Source organism: Equus asinus, unplaced genomic scaffold (assembly GCF_041296235.1).
Source record: "Equus asinus isolate D_3611 breed Donkey unplaced genomic scaffold, EquAss-T2T_v2 contig_53, whole genome shotgun sequence".
In the NCBI taxonomy this organism is placed as follows: Eukaryota; Metazoa; Chordata; class Mammalia; order Perissodactyla; family Equidae; genus Equus; species Equus asinus.
Window position 1 is genome coordinate 8,902 of NW_027225216.1, and position 16,243 is coordinate 25,144.

Below are 16,243 nucleotides of genomic sequence, written 5' to 3' on the forward strand. Positions count from 1 at the left end.
CCGGGGCGTTCGCCTCCTCGCCTCTGGGGCCGCAAGACCAGCGGTGTGCCTACGCATGCCGGCCAGAGGTGGCAGAACCTGACGAGGACACGTGCCGTGGAAAATGGAGAGCTTGGCGCCCCGGAGGGCCTCGTCGGACGTCTGTGGATGGCCGTCGCTCTCTTTGCCGAAGCCCGCCCCCTGCCCATCTTCTCTCCGTCCCAGGGTCCCCTTTCCAGTGGGACGCAAGAAGGCCCACAGGGCCCAAACGCTGGAGACGGGCAGCGCACACAGCGCGCCCTGGGTCCCGGGGGGTGCGGCGGGAAAGCCTTGCGGCACAGAACCCTGAAGCCCAGAGGTCTCGAGACAGGGAGAGCCGGGACGTCGGCAGGCACCGACGGGCCTTCGGACGCGACTCTTCCTCCCCGTCATCACACCGTGCTGCTCCTCCCTCCGTCCTGGGCGCGAGCGCGCTCTTGGGAAGACGGAGGCGCCTTCGTCGGTGACCTAGCGGGCGGGAGATCCCGGGCAACGTCCCCAGCGGCACTTGAGCAGAACGGGGACGCTGCGGTCGGTCGTCGGGGAGGGGCTTCTACATGTCTGGTAGATGGAGCTGCTTTCTCGTGCCAAGTTCTCTGGGCCCTGACTTTTCTGCCTGCTCCTTCTATCAACTCAGTAAGGTCGGGGGTGCCCGGCAGAAAGAGGAAAAGAGCCAGAGCGAAGAAGCGGAGAGAAAGGAACACACAAACCCGGACGCACACACACACACAGGCACACAGACACACAGGCGCGCGCGCGCGCGCGCACACACACACACACACACACACACACGCCTACACACCCACTCGCACAACCCGCACAAGCACACGCACACGCAAGCGCAGACAGAGCGCGCCAGCGAGCTCCGGTGCCTGCCTGTGGTTCCTGGGCGATGGCGGGGCAGCGATGCCGGGAGCCCGGGACTCCTGAGAGCCTGTCTGCGCGGCCTAGGGCCCCAGGGGTGATCGCCAGCCCCGGGGCCCCTGCCTCCTGGCCCGGGCCCAGCTCCAGCACCACCGCCCTCCTGGGGGGGAAGCGAGCTCTTGGGCAGAGCCTCTCTGGGTCAGGGTGGGTGTCTGTCTAGGTCCGTGTCTTGGATCCTCTCCGTGTCGCCGTTTCTCTGTTTCTCCGTGTCTCTGTCTCTGTCTCTGTCTCTGGGTCTCTGGGCTGGCGCCAGCAGGAGCTGTCCAGGGTCCCCGCGAGGGGCGGGTTGGGGGCGGGGTGCCGGTCTCCTGGGCGGCGCTGGCGGGGGGGAAGTGTGGCCGCCCCGCCTCCCCGCTCCCTCAGGGGCAGCGCGGCGGGCTTCCGCTGACGCCCTCTGGTCGCGCCGGTGGCTCCGCCTGGGTTTGGGCAAGTCGGGGCCCGGCCGGCGCCGCAGAGGTCAGGGCTCCCGCTGGGAGGCCCCTCGGGCCGGAGGGGACTCAGAGGAGCACGGGCCCGGCGGCCCGACGCCCCGACGCCTCGGGCCAAGTGCCCCGCGCCACCCCCCTCCCAGCAGCCGCATCTCCTGCGACCCATCGCCGGATCCGAGCGGCCAGGGCGGCCTGGAGTGTTCCCGGGCCGCGAGGGGAGAGCGCCCAGCCAGGCGCCCCGCCCCCATCCCCGCCCCCACCGCCGCCCCCACCACCCCTCGTTTCCCACCGCCGCCCGCCCCGCCCCGCCTCCTCGCACCCCGGGCTGCTCCAGGCCTCCGCGCCCTGGGAGGGCAGCAGGGCGGGGCAGCGCAGGGTTTGGCTGGCCCGCTGGCCGCGCCCGAGGCGGCCGCGGCGGGAGGCAGCAGCGGGAGGAAGGCGGCAGGCCGGGCGCGGGCGCAGGGGGCGCCGGCGGCGGGTGCGCGTCACAGAGGCCTGGGCGCGCGCGAGCCGCGGGCCGGGCGACGCGGCGCGGCTTCTTAGGGGCGCCGGCGGCAGGCGCCAGCGTCTACGGCCATACCACCCTGAACGCGCCCGATCTCGTCTGATCTCGGAAGCTAAGCAGGGTCGGGCCTGGTTAGTACTTGGATGGGAGACCGCCTGGGAATACCGGGTGCTGTAGGCTTTTGCCTCCCTCGCCTTTTGCCGCCGGCCGGGCGCGGCTCCCTCCGCGCTCCTGCCGCCCCTCCTCCGTCCTGCGGCCTCCGGCCTCCGTCCTCCGCGGACGCCCCCCACCCCTCCAGCCAGCCCGACCCCCCCCACCCTCCCCCTCCCCTCCCGCCCCCCTCCGCACCGCGGGCCCGCCGGCGCCGCCCATGGGCAGGGCCCAACCCCTCCCCGCCACAGCCCAACCCTTCCAGCTCGCGGCCCCACCCGAACCCAGGGCCAATCGGGGCCAGCCCGGCGGGACCGGGACCGGGACCGGGACCGGGACCCCGACGCCGCACACGCCGCCGGCCGGCTCCCTCTGGCCTCGGCCTCTTCCCACCCGCTCGGCTCCCGCTCCGGTGACACCCCAGCCCTTCCCTCGGCGCCCCGCCCCCGCCGCCCCAGCCGCCGGGTAGAGTCGTCCTGTCAGGTGGAACGGATTCCACGGCGGTGCCGGGAGGCCCAAACGGGTCCCAAAGCGACCAGCCCCGCCCACCGAGGAAAGGCACCTGGTCAGGCTTTTCCAGACACCGCCCGCTTCTCCAAGGACAGGGCGGACTGGGTTAGAGAGGAGCGTCTCGGGCACCTCACCCAAGACGGGATGGCTTCTGCCTTTGCTGGCGTCTCTGCCGCTGCAGGTCATCTTCTAAAACCTGGTACCCGCTTGCTTGTCCTTGAGAGGCTCATTCACAATCAACACTCCTTTCCCGACCTAAGTTTGTCCCTGTCAGTTTGTCTCGCTTTTCCTTCCAGAAGCCCCCTTCCCGGGGTGGGGGGGAGGGGGGGAGGTGGTGGTGGTGGGGGGGGGGTAGGGGGGTGGGTGGGTCTGAGTTTCAAGCTCCACCTGACTAGGATCCCATTCTGCTTTCGCCTTCGGGCGGTCCTGCCTCGCTTGGAAACGCTGCTACGTTGCTCCTGGTGGATGAGCTTGCGTTCGTTTTGAGTTTGAGAACGCTGGATGCAAAGACGAGGAGTCTTGATGGCTGAGGCTTTTGGTGTCCCCTCACTCGGGGGCCTCCCTCTCTTCCCGCCTCCCCCCGCCTCCCCACCCACCCCCTCACACCCGACCCCTACCACCCCAGGGCCCCGGCCGGGCCCCGCCCCTCCAGGCCGCATCTGTCAGAGGGAGTTGAAAAGCCTCCTGACAGGACACGTCCTCCCTCAGCAGCCAGCCCTTCCTGGCTCCCTGGCTTCAGCTTTCCGTTCGCGTGGCTCGGGCAGCCTTTCGCATCTTCTTTGCACCTGCCTGTGTTTGCAACAGAGGACCGTGGCCAAGGGATCCAGGAAACCGGGAGGAGAGCTGGCTTCCGGGGAGGCGAATGGGAAGGACAGGGAGGCAGAGAGGGAGCCTTGCCTCAGAGAACGGACTTTGAACCCCCGAAGGGAAAAGTCCTCCAGATAAATCACGTCTTCCCCACCGAATCCAAGAGCCATACTCGCTCGCTGTGGAAAAATGGGGACATCCCGGTCAAAGCAGGACGAGAGAGGACCCAAAGCTCCCTCCTCTCCCCGTTCAGCCATCGTCGTCCTGGGAGGGAGTCTCTTCGCGGTTCGCTTCTCCTGCCGGCCCCGTTTCCCCTCCTGCCAACCCAGCGCCTCTATCGCCTGCTCCTCGCTTCCTCGGGCTGCGGGCTGCGGGCTGCGGGATGGGGGAGGGGGGGGGTGCGGTGCGCGTCGCTCCCTGCCAGCTCGTGCCCGGGGTGGTTCTGACGGGTCCCCGGATCTGATCTCCGAGGAGCACCTTCTGCGGGGAGAAGCGGGACTGCGTCCCTGTCAGTTTCCCGGAGCGCGGGACCGGAGCCTTGCCCCGAAACGCAGGCTCGGGAGACCGAAGTCCTGAGCTGAAACCCAAGGGGCGCCGTCTCCCGCGAGTGACGTGCCCTCCCTGAGCTGCGCTTTCCTCCTCTGGTGCGAGGGGGTCCTGGCGTTCGTGCCTCCTTGCGGGGGCGAGTGCTGGTGAGAACGCAAGCGGGAAATACGGAGCAGACCGCTCAGCACGGAGCGCGGCCTCGGTGGGGGCCCGGGCCTCGGCCGCCGTCCTTCCCCACGAGCCTACTTCTTGCCGCCGAGGCTCATCCAGCACCCAGGGATCGATCGCCTGGCTGCTTCCGGCCAGACACTCTCCTAGGTGCTGGCCACCCAGCAGCCGAGAACGCGGGTGCCAATCTCGGCCTCCGGGGCGTTCGCCTCCTCGCCTCTGGGGCCGCAAGACCAGCGGTGTGCCTACGCATGCCGGCCAGAGGTGGCAGAACCTGACGAGGACACGTGCCGTGGAAAATGGAGAGCTTGGCGCCCCGGAGGGCCTCGTCGGACGTCTGTGGATGGCCGTCGCTCTCTTTGCCGAAGCCCGCCCCCTGCCCATCTTCTCTCCGTCCCAGGGTCCCCTTTCCAGTGGGACGCAAGAAGGCCCACAGGGCCCAAACGCTGGAGACGGGCAGCGCACACAGCGCGCCCTGGGTCCCGGGGGGTGCGGCGGGAAAGCCTTGCGGCACAGAACCCTGAAGCCCAGAGGTCTCGAGACAGGGAGAGCCGGGACGTCGGCAGGCACCGACGGGCCTTCGGACGCGACTCTTCCTCCCCGTCATCACACCGTGCTGCTCCTCCCTCCGTCCTGGGCGCGAGCGCGCTCTTGGGAAGACGGAGGCGCCTTCGTCGGTGACCTAGCGGGCGGGAGATCCCGGGCAACGTCCCCAGCGGCACTTGAGCAGAACGGGGACGCTGCGGTCGGTCGTCGGGGAGGGGCTTCTACATGTCTGGTAGATGGAGCTGCTTTCTCGTGCCAAGTTCTCTGGGCCCTGACTTTTCTGCCTGCTCCTTCTATCAACTCAGTAAGGTCGGGGGTGCCCGGCAGAAAGAGGAAAAGAGCCAGAGCGAAGAAGCGGAGAGAAAGGAACACACAAACCCGGACGCACACACACACACAGGCACACAGACACACAGGCGCGCGCGCGCGCGCGCACACACACACACACACACACACACACACGCCTACACACCCACTCGCACAACCCGCACAAGCACACGCACACGCAAGCGCAGACAGAGCGCGCCAGCGAGCTCCGGTGCCTGCCTGTGGTTCCTGGGCGATGGCGGGGCAGCGATGCCGGGAGCCCGGGACTCCTGAGAGCCTGTCTGCGCGGCCTAGGGCCCCAGGGGTGATCGCCAGCCCCGGGGCCCCTGCCTCCTGGCCCGGGCCCAGCTCCAGCACCACCGCCCTCCTGGGGGGGAAGCGAGCTCTTGGGCAGAGCCTCTCTGGGTCAGGGTGGGTGTCTGTCTAGGTCCGTGTCTTGGATCCTCTCCGTGTCGCCGTTTCTCTGTTTCTCCGTGTCTCTGTCTCTGTCTCTGTCTCTGGGTCTCTGGGCTGGCGCCAGCAGGAGCTGTCCAGGGTCCCCGCGAGGGGCGGGTTGGGGGCGGGGTGCCGGTCTCCTGGGCGGCGCTGGCGGGGGGGAAGTGTGGCCGCCCCGCCTCCCCGCTCCCTCAGGGGCAGCGCGGCGGGCTTCCGCTGACGCCCTCTGGTCGCGCCGGTGGCTCCGCCTGGGTTTGGGCAAGTCGGGGCCCGGCCGGCGCCGCAGAGGTCAGGGCTCCCGCTGGGAGGCCCCTCGGGCCGGAGGGGACTCAGAGGAGCACGGGCCCGGCGGCCCGACGCCCCGACGCCTCGGGCCAAGTGCCCCGCGCCACCCCCCTCCCAGCAGCCGCATCTCCTGCGACCCATCGCCGGATCCGAGCGGCCAGGGCGGCCTGGAGTGTTCCCGGGCCGCGAGGGGAGAGCGCCCAGCCAGGCGCCCCGCCCCCATCCCCGCCCCCACCGCCGCCCCCACCACCCCTCGTTTCCCACCGCCGCCCGCCCCGCCCCGCCTCCTCGCACCCCGGGCTGCTCCAGGCCTCCGCGCCCTGGGAGGGCAGCAGGGCGGGGCAGCGCAGGGTTTGGCTGGCCCGCTGGCCGCGCCCGAGGCGGCCGCGGCGGGAGGCAGCAGCGGGAGGAAGGCGGCAGGCCGGGCGCGGGCGCAGGGGGCGCCGGCGGCGGGTGCGCGTCACAGAGGCCTGGGCGCGCGCGAGCCGCGGGCCGGGCGACGCGGCGCGGCTTCTTAGGGGCGCCGGCGGCAGGCGCCAGCGTCTACGGCCATACCACCCTGAACGCGCCCGATCTCGTCTGATCTCGGAAGCTAAGCAGGGTCGGGCCTGGTTAGTACTTGGATGGGAGACCGCCTGGGAATACCGGGTGCTGTAGGCTTTTGCCTCCCTCGCCTTTTGCCGCCGGCCGGGCGCGGCTCCCTCCGCGCTCCTGCCGCCCCTCCTCCGTCCTGCGGCCTCCGGCCTCCGTCCTCCGCGGACGCCCCCCACCCCTCCAGCCAGCCCGACCCCCCCCACCCTCCCCCTCCCCTCCCGCCCCCCTCCGCACCGCGGGCCCGCCGGCGCCGCCCATGGGCAGGGCCCAACCCCTCCCCGCCACAGCCCAACCCTTCCAGCTCGCGGCCCCACCCGAACCCAGGGCCAATCGGGGCCAGCCCGGCGGGACCGGGACCGGGACCGGGACCGGGACCCCGACGCCGCACACGCCGCCGGCCGGCTCCCTCTGGCCTCGGCCTCTTCCCACCCGCTCGGCTCCCGCTCCGGTGACACCCCAGCCCTTCCCTCGGCGCCCCGCCCCCGCCGCCCCAGCCGCCGGGTAGAGTCGTCCTGTCAGGTGGAACGGATTCCACGGCGGTGCCGGGAGGCCCAAACGGGTCCCAAAGCGACCAGCCCCGCCCACCGAGGAAAGGCACCTGGTCAGGCTTTTCCAGACACCGCCCGCTTCTCCAAGGACAGGGCGGACTGGGTTAGAGAGGAGCGTCTCGGGCACCTCACCCAAGACGGGATGGCTTCTGCCTTTGCTGGCGTCTCTGCCGCTGCAGGTCATCTTCTAAAACCTGGTACCCGCTTGCTTGTCCTTGAGAGGCTCATTCACAATCAACACTCCTTTCCCGACCTAAGTTTGTCCCTGTCAGTTTGTCTCGCTTTTCCTTCCAGAAGCCCCCTTCCCGGGGTGGGGGGGAGGGGGGGAGGTGGTGGTGGTGGGGGGGGGTAGGGGGGTGGGTGGGTCTGAGTTTCAAGCTCCACCTGACTAGGATCCCATTCTGCTTTCGCCTTCGGGCGGTCCTGCCTCGCTTGGAAACGCTGCTACGTTGCTCCTGGTGGATGAGCTTGCGTTCGTTTTGAGTTTGAGAACGCTGGATGCAAAGACGAGGAGTCTTGATGGCTGAGGCTTTTGGTGTCCCCTCACTCGGGGGCCTCCCTCTCTTCCCGCCTCCCCCCGCCTCCCCACCCACCCCCTCACACCCGACCCCTACCACCCCAGGGCCCCGGCCGGGCCCCGCCCCTCCAGGCCGCATCTGTCAGAGGGAGTTGAAAAGCCTCCTGACAGGACACGTCCTCCCTCAGCAGCCAGCCCTTCCTGGCTCCCTGGCTTCAGCTTTCCGTTCGCGTGGCTCGGGCAGCCTTTCGCATCTTCTTTGCACCTGCCTGTGTTTGCAACAGAGGACCGTGGCCAAGGGATCCAGGAAACCGGGAGGAGAGCTGGCTTCCGGGGAGGCGAATGGGAAGGACAGGGAGGCAGAGAGGGAGCCTTGCCTCAGAGAACGGACTTTGAACCCCCGAAGGGAAAAGTCCTCCAGATAAATCACGTCTTCCCCACCGAATCCAAGAGCCATACTCGCTCGCTGTGGAAAAATGGGGACATCCCGGTCAAAGCAGGACGAGAGAGGACCCAAAGCTCCCTCCTCTCCCCGTTCAGCCATCGTCGTCCTGGGAGGGAGTCTCTTCGCGGTTCGCTTCTCCTGCCGGCCCCGTTTCCCCTCCTGCCAACCCAGCGCCTCTATCGCCTGCTCCTCGCTTCCTCGGGCTGCGGGCTGCGGGCTGCGGGATGGGGGAGGGGGGGGGTGCGGTGCGCGTCGCTCCCTGCCAGCTCGTGCCCGGGGTGGTTCTGACGGGTCCCCGGATCTGATCTCCGAGGAGCACCTTCTGCGGGGAGAAGCGGGACTGCGTCCCTGTCAGTTTCCCGGAGCGCGGGACCGGAGCCTTGCCCCGAAACGCAGGCTCGGGAGACCGAAGTCCTGAGCTGAAACCCAAGGGGCGCCGTCTCCCGCGAGTGACGTGCCCTCCCTGAGCTGCGCTTTCCTCCTCTGGTGCGAGGGGGTCCTGGCGTTCGTGCCTCCTTGCGGGGGCGAGTGCTGGTGAGAACGCAAGCGGGAAATACGGAGCAGACCGCTCAGCACGGAGCGCGGCCTCGGTGGGGGCCCGGGCCTCGGCCGCCGTCCTTCCCCACGAGCCTACTTCTTGCCGCCGAGGCTCATCCAGCACCCAGGGATCGATCGCCTGGCTGCTTCCGGCCAGACACTCTCCTAGGTGCTGGCCACCCAGCAGCCGAGAACGCGGGTGCCAATCTCGGCCTCCGGGGCGTTCGCCTCCTCGCCTCTGGGGCCGCAAGACCAGCGGTGTGCCTACGCATGCCGGCCAGAGGTGGCAGAACCTGACGAGGACACGTGCCGTGGAAAATGGAGAGCTTGGCGCCCCGGAGGGCCTCGTCGGACGTCTGTGGATGGCCGTCGCTCTCTTTGCCGAAGCCCGCCCCCTGCCCATCTTCTCTCCGTCCCAGGGTCCCCTTTCCAGTGGGACGCAAGAAGGCCCACAGGGCCCAAACGCTGGAGACGGGCAGCGCACACAGCGCGCCCTGGGTCCCGGGGGGTGCGGCGGGAAAGCCTTGCGGCACAGAACCCTGAAGCCCAGAGGTCTCGAGACAGGGAGAGCCGGGACGTCGGCAGGCACCGACGGGCCTTCGGACGCGACTCTTCCTCCCCGTCATCACACCGTGCTGCTCCTCCCTCCGTCCTGGGCGCGAGCGCGCTCTTGGGAAGACGGAGGCGCCTTCGTCGGTGACCTAGCGGGCGGGAGATCCCGGGCAACGTCCCCAGCGGCACTTGAGCAGAACGGGGACGCTGCGGTCGGTCGTCGGGGAGGGGCTTCTACATGTCTGGTAGATGGAGCTGCTTTCTCGTGCCAAGTTCTCTGGGCCCTGACTTTTCTGCCTGCTCCTTCTATCAACTCAGTAAGGTCGGGGGTGCCCGGCAGAAAGAGGAAAAGAGCCAGAGCGAAGAAGCGGAGAGAAAGGAACACACAAACCCGGACGCACACACACACACAGGCACACAGACACACAGGCGCGCGCGCGCGCGCGCGCACACACACACACACACACACACACACGCCTACACACCCACTCGCACAACCCGCACAAGCACACGCACACGCAAGCGCAGACAGAGCGCGCCAGCGAGCTCCGGTGCCTGCCTGTGGTTCCTGGGCGATGGCGGGGCAGCGATGCCGGGAGCCCGGGACTCCTGAGAGCCTGTCTGCGCGGCCTAGGGCCCCAGGGGTGATCGCCAGCCCCGGGGCCCCTGCCTCCTGGCCCGGGCCCAGCTCCAGCACCACCGCCCTCCTGGGGGGGAAGCGAGCTCTTGGGCAGAGCCTCTCTGGGTCAGGGTGGGTGTCTGTCTAGGTCCGTGTCTTGGATCCTCTCCGTGTCGCCGTTTCTCTGTTTCTCCGTGTCTCTGTCTCTGTCTCTGTCTCTGGGTCTCTGGGCTGGCGCCAGCAGGAGCTGTCCAGGGTCCCCGCGAGGGGCGGGTTGGGGGCGGGGTGCCGGTCTCCTGGGCGGCGCTGGCGGGGGGGAAGTGTGGCCGCCCCGCCTCCCCGCTCCCTCAGGGGCAGCGCGGCGGGCTTCCGCTGACGCCCTCTGGTCGCGCCGGTGGCTCCGCCTGGGTTTGGGCAAGTCGGGGCCCGGCCGGCGCCGCAGAGGTCAGGGCTCCCGCTGGGAGGCCCCTCGGGCCGGAGGGGACTCAGAGGAGCACGGGCCCGGCGGCCCGACGCCCCGACGCCTCGGGCCAAGTGCCCCGCGCCACCCCCCTCCCAGCAGCCGCATCTCCTGCGACCCATCGCCGGATCCGAGCGGCCAGGGCGGCCTGGAGTGTTCCCGGGCCGCGAGGGGAGAGCGCCCAGCCAGGCGCCCCGCCCCCATCCCCGCCCCCACCGCCGCCCCCACCACCCCTCGTTTCCCACCGCCGCCCGCCCCGCCCCGCCTCCTCGCACCCCGGGCTGCTCCAGGCCTCCGCGCCCTGGGAGGGCAGCAGGGCGGGGCAGCGCAGGGTTTGGCTGGCCCGCTGGCCGCGCCCGAGGCGGCCGCGGCGGGAGGCAGCAGCGGGAGGAAGGCGGCAGGCCGGGCGCGGGCGCAGGGGGCGCCGGCGGCGGGTGCGCGTCACAGAGGCCTGGGCGCGCGCGAGCCGCGGGCCGGGCGACGCGGCGCGGCTTCTTAGGGGCGCCGGCGGCAGGCGCCAGCGTCTACGGCCATACCACCCTGAACGCGCCCGATCTCGTCTGATCTCGGAAGCTAAGCAGGGTCGGGCCTGGTTAGTACTTGGATGGGAGACCGCCTGGGAATACCGGGTGCTGTAGGCTTTTGCCTCCCTCGCCTTTTGCCGCCGGCCGGGCGCGGCTCCCTCCGCGCTCCTGCCGCCCCTCCTCCGTCCTGCGGCCTCCGGCCTCCGTCCTCCGCGGACGCCCCCCACCCCTCCAGCCAGCCCGACCCCCCCCACCCTCCCCCTCCCCTCCCGCCCCCCTCCGCACCGCGGGCCCGCCGGCGCCGCCCATGGGCAGGGCCCAACCCCTCCCCGCCACAGCCCAACCCTTCCAGCTCGCGGCCCCACCCGAACCCAGGGCCAATCGGGGCCAGCCCGGCGGGACCGGGACCGGGACCGGGACCGGGACCCCGACGCCGCACACGCCGCCGGCCGGCTCCCTCTGGCCTCGGCCTCTTCCCACCCGCTCGGCTCCCGCTCCGGTGACACCCCAGCCCTTCCCTCGGCGCCCCGCCCCCGCCGCCCCAGCCGCCGGGTAGAGTCGTCCTGTCAGGTGGAACGGATTCCACGGCGGTGCCGGGAGGCCCAAACGGGTCCCAAAGCGACCAGCCCCGCCCACCGAGGAAAGGCACCTGGTCAGGCTTTTCCAGACACCGCCCGCTTCTCCAAGGACAGGGCGGACTGGGTTAGAGAGGAGCGTCTCGGGCACCTCACCCAAGACGGGATGGCTTCTGCCTTTGCTGGCGTCTCTGCCGCTGCAGGTCATCTTCTAAAACCTGGTACCCGCTTGCTTGTCCTTGAGAGGCTCATTCACAATCAACACTCCTTTCCCGACCTAAGTTTGTCCCTGTCAGTTTGTCTCGCTTTTCCTTCCAGAAGCCCCCTTCCCGGGGTGGGGGGGAGGGGGGGAGGTGGTGGTGGTGGGGGGGGGTAGGGGGGTGGGTGGGTCTGAGTTTCAAGCTCCACCTGACTAGGATCCCATTCTGCTTTCGCCTTCGGGCGGTCCTGCCTCGCTTGGAAACGCTGCTACGTTGCTCCTGGTGGATGAGCTTGCGTTCGTTTTGAGTTTGAGAACGCTGGATGCAAAGACGAGGAGTCTTGATGGCTGAGGCTTTTGGTGTCCCCTCACTCGGGGGCCTCCCTCTCTTCCCGCCTCCCCCCGCCTCCCCACCCACCCCCTCACACCCGACCCCTACCACCCCAGGGCCCCGGCCGGGCCCCGCCCCTCCAGGCCGCATCTGTCAGAGGGAGTTGAAAAGCCTCCTGACAGGACACGTCCTCCCTCAGCAGCCAGCCCTTCCTGGCTCCCTGGCTTCAGCTTTCCGTTCGCGTGGCTCGGGCAGCCTTTCGCATCTTCTTTGCACCTGCCTGTGTTTGCAACAGAGGACCGTGGCCAAGGGATCCAGGAAACCGGGAGGAGAGCTGGCTTCCGGGGAGGCGAATGGGAAGGACAGGGAGGCAGAGAGGGAGCCTTGCCTCAGAGAACGGACTTTGAACCCCCGAAGGGAAAAGTCCTCCAGATAAATCACGTCTTCCCCACCGAATCCAAGAGCCATACTCGCTCGCTGTGGAAAAATGGGGACATCCCGGTCAAAGCAGGACGAGAGAGGACCCAAAGCTCCCTCCTCTCCCCGTTCAGCCATCGTCGTCCTGGGAGGGAGTCTCTTCGCGGTTCGCTTCTCCTGCCGGCCCCGTTTCCCCTCCTGCCAACCCAGCGCCTCTATCGCCTGCTCCTCGCTTCCTCGGGCTGCGGGCTGCGGGCTGCGGGCTGGGGGGGGGGGGGGGGCGGTGCGCGTCGCTCCCTGCCAGCTCGTGCCCGGGGTGGTTCTGACGGGTCCCCGGATCTGATCTCCGAGGAGCACCTTCTGCGGGGAGAAGCGGGACTGCGTCCCTGTCAGTTTCCCGGAGCGCGGGACCGGAGCCTTGCCCCGAAACGCAGGCTCGGGAGACCGAAGTCCTGAGCTGAAACCCAAGGGGCGCCGTCTCCCGCGAGTGACGTGCCCTCCCTGAGCTGCGCTTTCCTCCTCTGGTGCGAGGGGGTCCTGGCGTTCGTGCCTCCTTGCGGGGGCGAGTGCTGGTGAGAACGCAAGCGGGAAATACGGAGCAGACCGCTCAGCACGGAGCGCGGCCTCGGTGGGGGCCCGGGCCTCGGCCGCCGTCCTTCCCCACGAGCCTACTTCTTGCCGCCGAGGCTCATCCAGCACCCAGGGATCGATCGCCTGGCTGCTTCCGGCCAGACACTCTCCTAGGTGCTGGCCACCCAGCAGCCGAGAACGCGGGTGCCAATCTCGGCCTCCGGGGCGTTCGCCTCCTCGCCTCTGGGGCCGCAAGACCAGCGGTGTGCCTACGCATGCCGGCCAGAGGTGGCAGAACCTGACGAGGACACGTGCCGTGGAAAATGGAGAGCTTGGCGCCCCGGAGGGCCTCGTCGGACGTCTGTGGATGGCCGTCGCTCTCTTTGCCGAAGCCCGCCCCCTGCCCATCTTCTCTCCGTCCCAGGGTCCCCTTTCCAGTGGGACGCAAGAAGGCCCACAGGGCCCAAACGCTGGAGACGGGCAGCGCACACAGCGCGCCCTGGGTCCCGGGGGGTGCGGCGGGAAAGCCTTGCGGCACAGAACCCTGAAGCCCAGAGGTCTCGAGACAGGGAGAGCCGGGACGTCGGCAGGCACCGACGGGCCTTCGGACGCGACTCTTCCTCCCCGTCATCACACCGTGCTGCTCCTCCCTCCGTCCTGGGCGCGAGCGCGCTCTTGGGAAGACGGAGGCGCCTTCGTCGGTGACCTAGCGGGCGGGAGATCCCGGGCAACGTCCCCAGCGGCACTTGAGCAGAACGGGGACGCTGCGGTCGGTCGTCGGGGAGGGGCTTCTACATGTCTGGTAGATGGAGCTGCTTTCTCGTGCCAAGTTCTCTGGGCCCTGACTTTTCTGCCTGCTCCTTCTATCAACTCAGTAAGGTCGGGGGTGCCCGGCAGAAAGAGGAAAAGAGCCAGAGCGAAGAAGCGGAGAGAAAGGAACACACAAACCCGGACGCACACACACACACAGGCACACAGACACACAGGCGCGCGCGCGCTGCGCGCGCACACACACACACACACCACACACACGCCTACACACCCACTCGCACAACCCGCACAAGCACACGCACACGCAAGCGCAGACAGAGCGCGCCAGCGAGCTCCGGTGCCTGCCTGTGGTTCCTGGGCGATGGCGGGGCAGCGATGCCGGGAGCCCGGGACTCCTGAGAGCCTGTCTGCGCGGCCTAGGGCCCCAGGGGTGATCGCCAGCCCCGGGGCCCCTGCCTCCTGGCCCGGGCCCAGCTCCAGCACCACCGCCCTCCTGGGGGGGAAGCGAGCTCTTGGGCAGAGCCTCTCTGGGTCAGGGTGGGTGTCTGTCTAGGTCCGTGTCTTGGATCCTCTCCGTGTCGCCGTTTCTCTGTTTCTCCGTGTCTCTGTCTCTGTCTCTGTCTCTGGGTCTCTGGGCTGGCGCCAGCAGGAGCTGTCCAGGGTCCCCGCGAGGGGCGGTTGGGGGCGGGGTGCCGGTCTCCTGGGCGGCGCTGGCGGGGGGGAAGTGTGGCCGCCCCGCCTCCCCGCTCCCTCAGGGGCAGCGCGGCGGGCTTCCGCTGACGCCCTCTGGTCGCGCCGGTGGCTCCGCTGGGTTTGGGCAAGTCGGGGCCCGGCCGGCGCCGCAGAGGTCAGGGCTCCCGCTGGGAGGCCCCTCGGGCCGGAGGGGACTCAGAGGAGCACGGGCCCCGGCGGCCCGACGCCCCGACGCCTCGGGCCAAGTGCCCCGCGCCACCCCCCTCCCAGCAGCCGCATCTCCTGCGACCCATCGCCGGATCCGAGCGGCCAGGGCGGCCTGGAGTGTTCCCGGGCCGCGAGGGGAGAGCGCCCAGCCAGGCGCCCCGCCCCCATCCCCGCCCCCACCGCCGCCCCCACCACCCCTCGTTTCCACCGCCGCCCGCCCCGCCCCGCCTCCTCGCACCCCGGGCTGCTCCAGGCCTCCGCGCCCTGGGAGGGCAGCAGGGCGGGGCAGCGCAGGGTTTGGCTGGCCCGCTGGCCGCGCCCGAGGCGGCCGCGGCGGGAGGCAGCAGCGGGAGGAAGGCGGCAGGCCGGGCGCGGGCGCAGGGGGCGCCGGCGGCGGGTGCGCGTCACAGAGGCCTGGGCGCGCGCGAGCCGCGGGCCGGGCGACGCGGCGCGGCTTCTAGGGGCGCCGGCGGCAGGCGCCAGCGTCTACGGCCATACCACCCTGAACGCGCCCGATCTCGTCTGATCTCGGAAGCTAAGCAGGGTCGGGCCTGGTTAGTACTTGGATGGGAGACCGCCTGGGAATACCGGGTGCTGTAGGCTTTTGCCTCCCTCGCCTTTTGCCGCCGGCCGGGCGCGGCTCCCTCCGCGCTCCTGCCGCCCCTCCTCCGTCCTGCGGCCTCCGGCCTCCGTCCTCCGCGGACGCCCCCCACCCCTCCAGCCAGCCCGACCCCCCCCACCCTCCCCCTCCCCTCCCGCCCCCCTCCGCACCGCGGGCCCGCCGGCGCCGCCCATGGGCAGGGCCCAACCCCTCCCCGCCACAGCCCAACCCTTCCAGCTCGCGGCCCCACCCGAACCCAGGGCCAATCGGGGCCAAGCCCGGCGGGACCGGGACCGGGACCGGGACCGGGACCGGGACCGGGACCCCGACGCCGCACACGCCGCCGGCCGGCTCCCTCTGGCCTCGGCCTCTTCCCACCCGCTCGGCTCCCGCTCCGGTGACACCCCAGCCCTTCCCTCGGCGCCCCGCCCCCGCCGCCCCAGCCGCCGGGTAGAGTCGTCCTGTCAGGTGGAACGGATTCCACGGCGGTGCCGGGAGGCCCAAACGGGTCCCAAAGCGACCAGCCCCGCCCACCGAGGAAAGGCACCTGGTCAGGCTTTTCCAGACACCGCCCGCTTCTCCAAGGACAGGGCGGACTGGGTTAGAGAGGAGCGTCTCGGGCACCTCACCCAAGACTGGATGGCTTCTGCCTTTGCTGGCGTCTCTGCCGCTGCAGGTCATCTTCTAAAACCTGGTACCCGCTTGCTTGTCCTTGAGAGGCTCATTCACAATCAACACTCCTTTCCCGACCTAAGTTTGTCCCTGTCAGTTTGTCTCGCTTTTCCTTCCAGAAGCCCCCTTCCCGGGGTGGGGGGGAGGGGGGGAGGTGGTGGTGGTGGGGGGGGGTAGGGGGGTGGGTGGGTCTGAGTTTCAAGCTCCACCTGACTAGGATCCCATTCTGCTTTCGCCTTCGGGCGGTCCTGCCTCGCTTGGAACGCTGCTACGTTGCTCCTGGTGGATGAGCTTGCGTTCGTTTTGAGTTGAGAACGCTGGATGCAAAGACGAGGAGTCTTGATGGCTGAGGCTTTTGGTGTCCCCTCACTCGGGGGCCTCCCTCTCTTCCCGCCTCCCCCCGCCTCCCCACCCACCCCCTCACACCCGACCCCTACCACCCCAGGGCCCCGGCCGGCCCCGCCCCTCCAGGCCGCATCTGTCAGAGGAGTTGAAAAGCCTCCTGACAGGACACGTCCTCCCTCAGCAGCCAGCCCTTCCTGGCTCCCTGGCTTCAGCTTTCCGTTCGCGTGGCTCGGGCAGCCTTTCGCATCTTCTTTGCACCTGCCTGTGTTTGCAACAGAGGACCGTGGCCAAGGGATCCAGGAAACCGGGAGGAGAGCTGGCTTCCGGGGAGGCGAATGGGAAGGAACAGGGAGGCAGAGAGGGAGCCTTGCCTCAGAGAACGGACTTTGAACCCCCGAAGGGAAAAGTCCTCCAGAT

General features: G+C 69.9%; 4 non-coding genes across 4 annotated transcripts; all 4 read left to right on the top strand.

The window, feature by feature from the left end:
- The first annotated feature begins 1,936 nt into the window (after positions 1-1,936).
- Positions 1,937-2,055, top strand: LOC139044031 (5S ribosomal RNA). The gene has a single exon (XR_011501096.1). It is a non-coding gene; the product is annotated as a 5S ribosomal RNA (ribosomal RNA).
- Positions 2,056-6,190: 4,135 nt separating this feature from the next.
- Positions 6,191-6,309, top strand: LOC139044032 (5S ribosomal RNA). Its single transcript, XR_011501097.1, has one exon. It is a non-coding gene; the product is annotated as a 5S ribosomal RNA (ribosomal RNA).
- A 4,134-nt stretch (positions 6,310-10,443) lies between these two features.
- LOC139044033 (5S ribosomal RNA) lies at positions 10,444-10,562 on the top strand. The gene has a single exon (XR_011501098.1). It is a non-coding gene; the product is annotated as a 5S ribosomal RNA (ribosomal RNA).
- A 4,130-nt stretch (positions 10,563-14,692) lies between these two features.
- LOC139044029 (5S ribosomal RNA) lies at positions 14,693-14,811 on the top strand. Its single transcript, XR_011501094.1, has one exon. It is a non-coding gene; the product is annotated as a 5S ribosomal RNA (ribosomal RNA).
- The last annotated feature ends 1,432 nt before the right edge of the window (positions 14,812-16,243 follow it).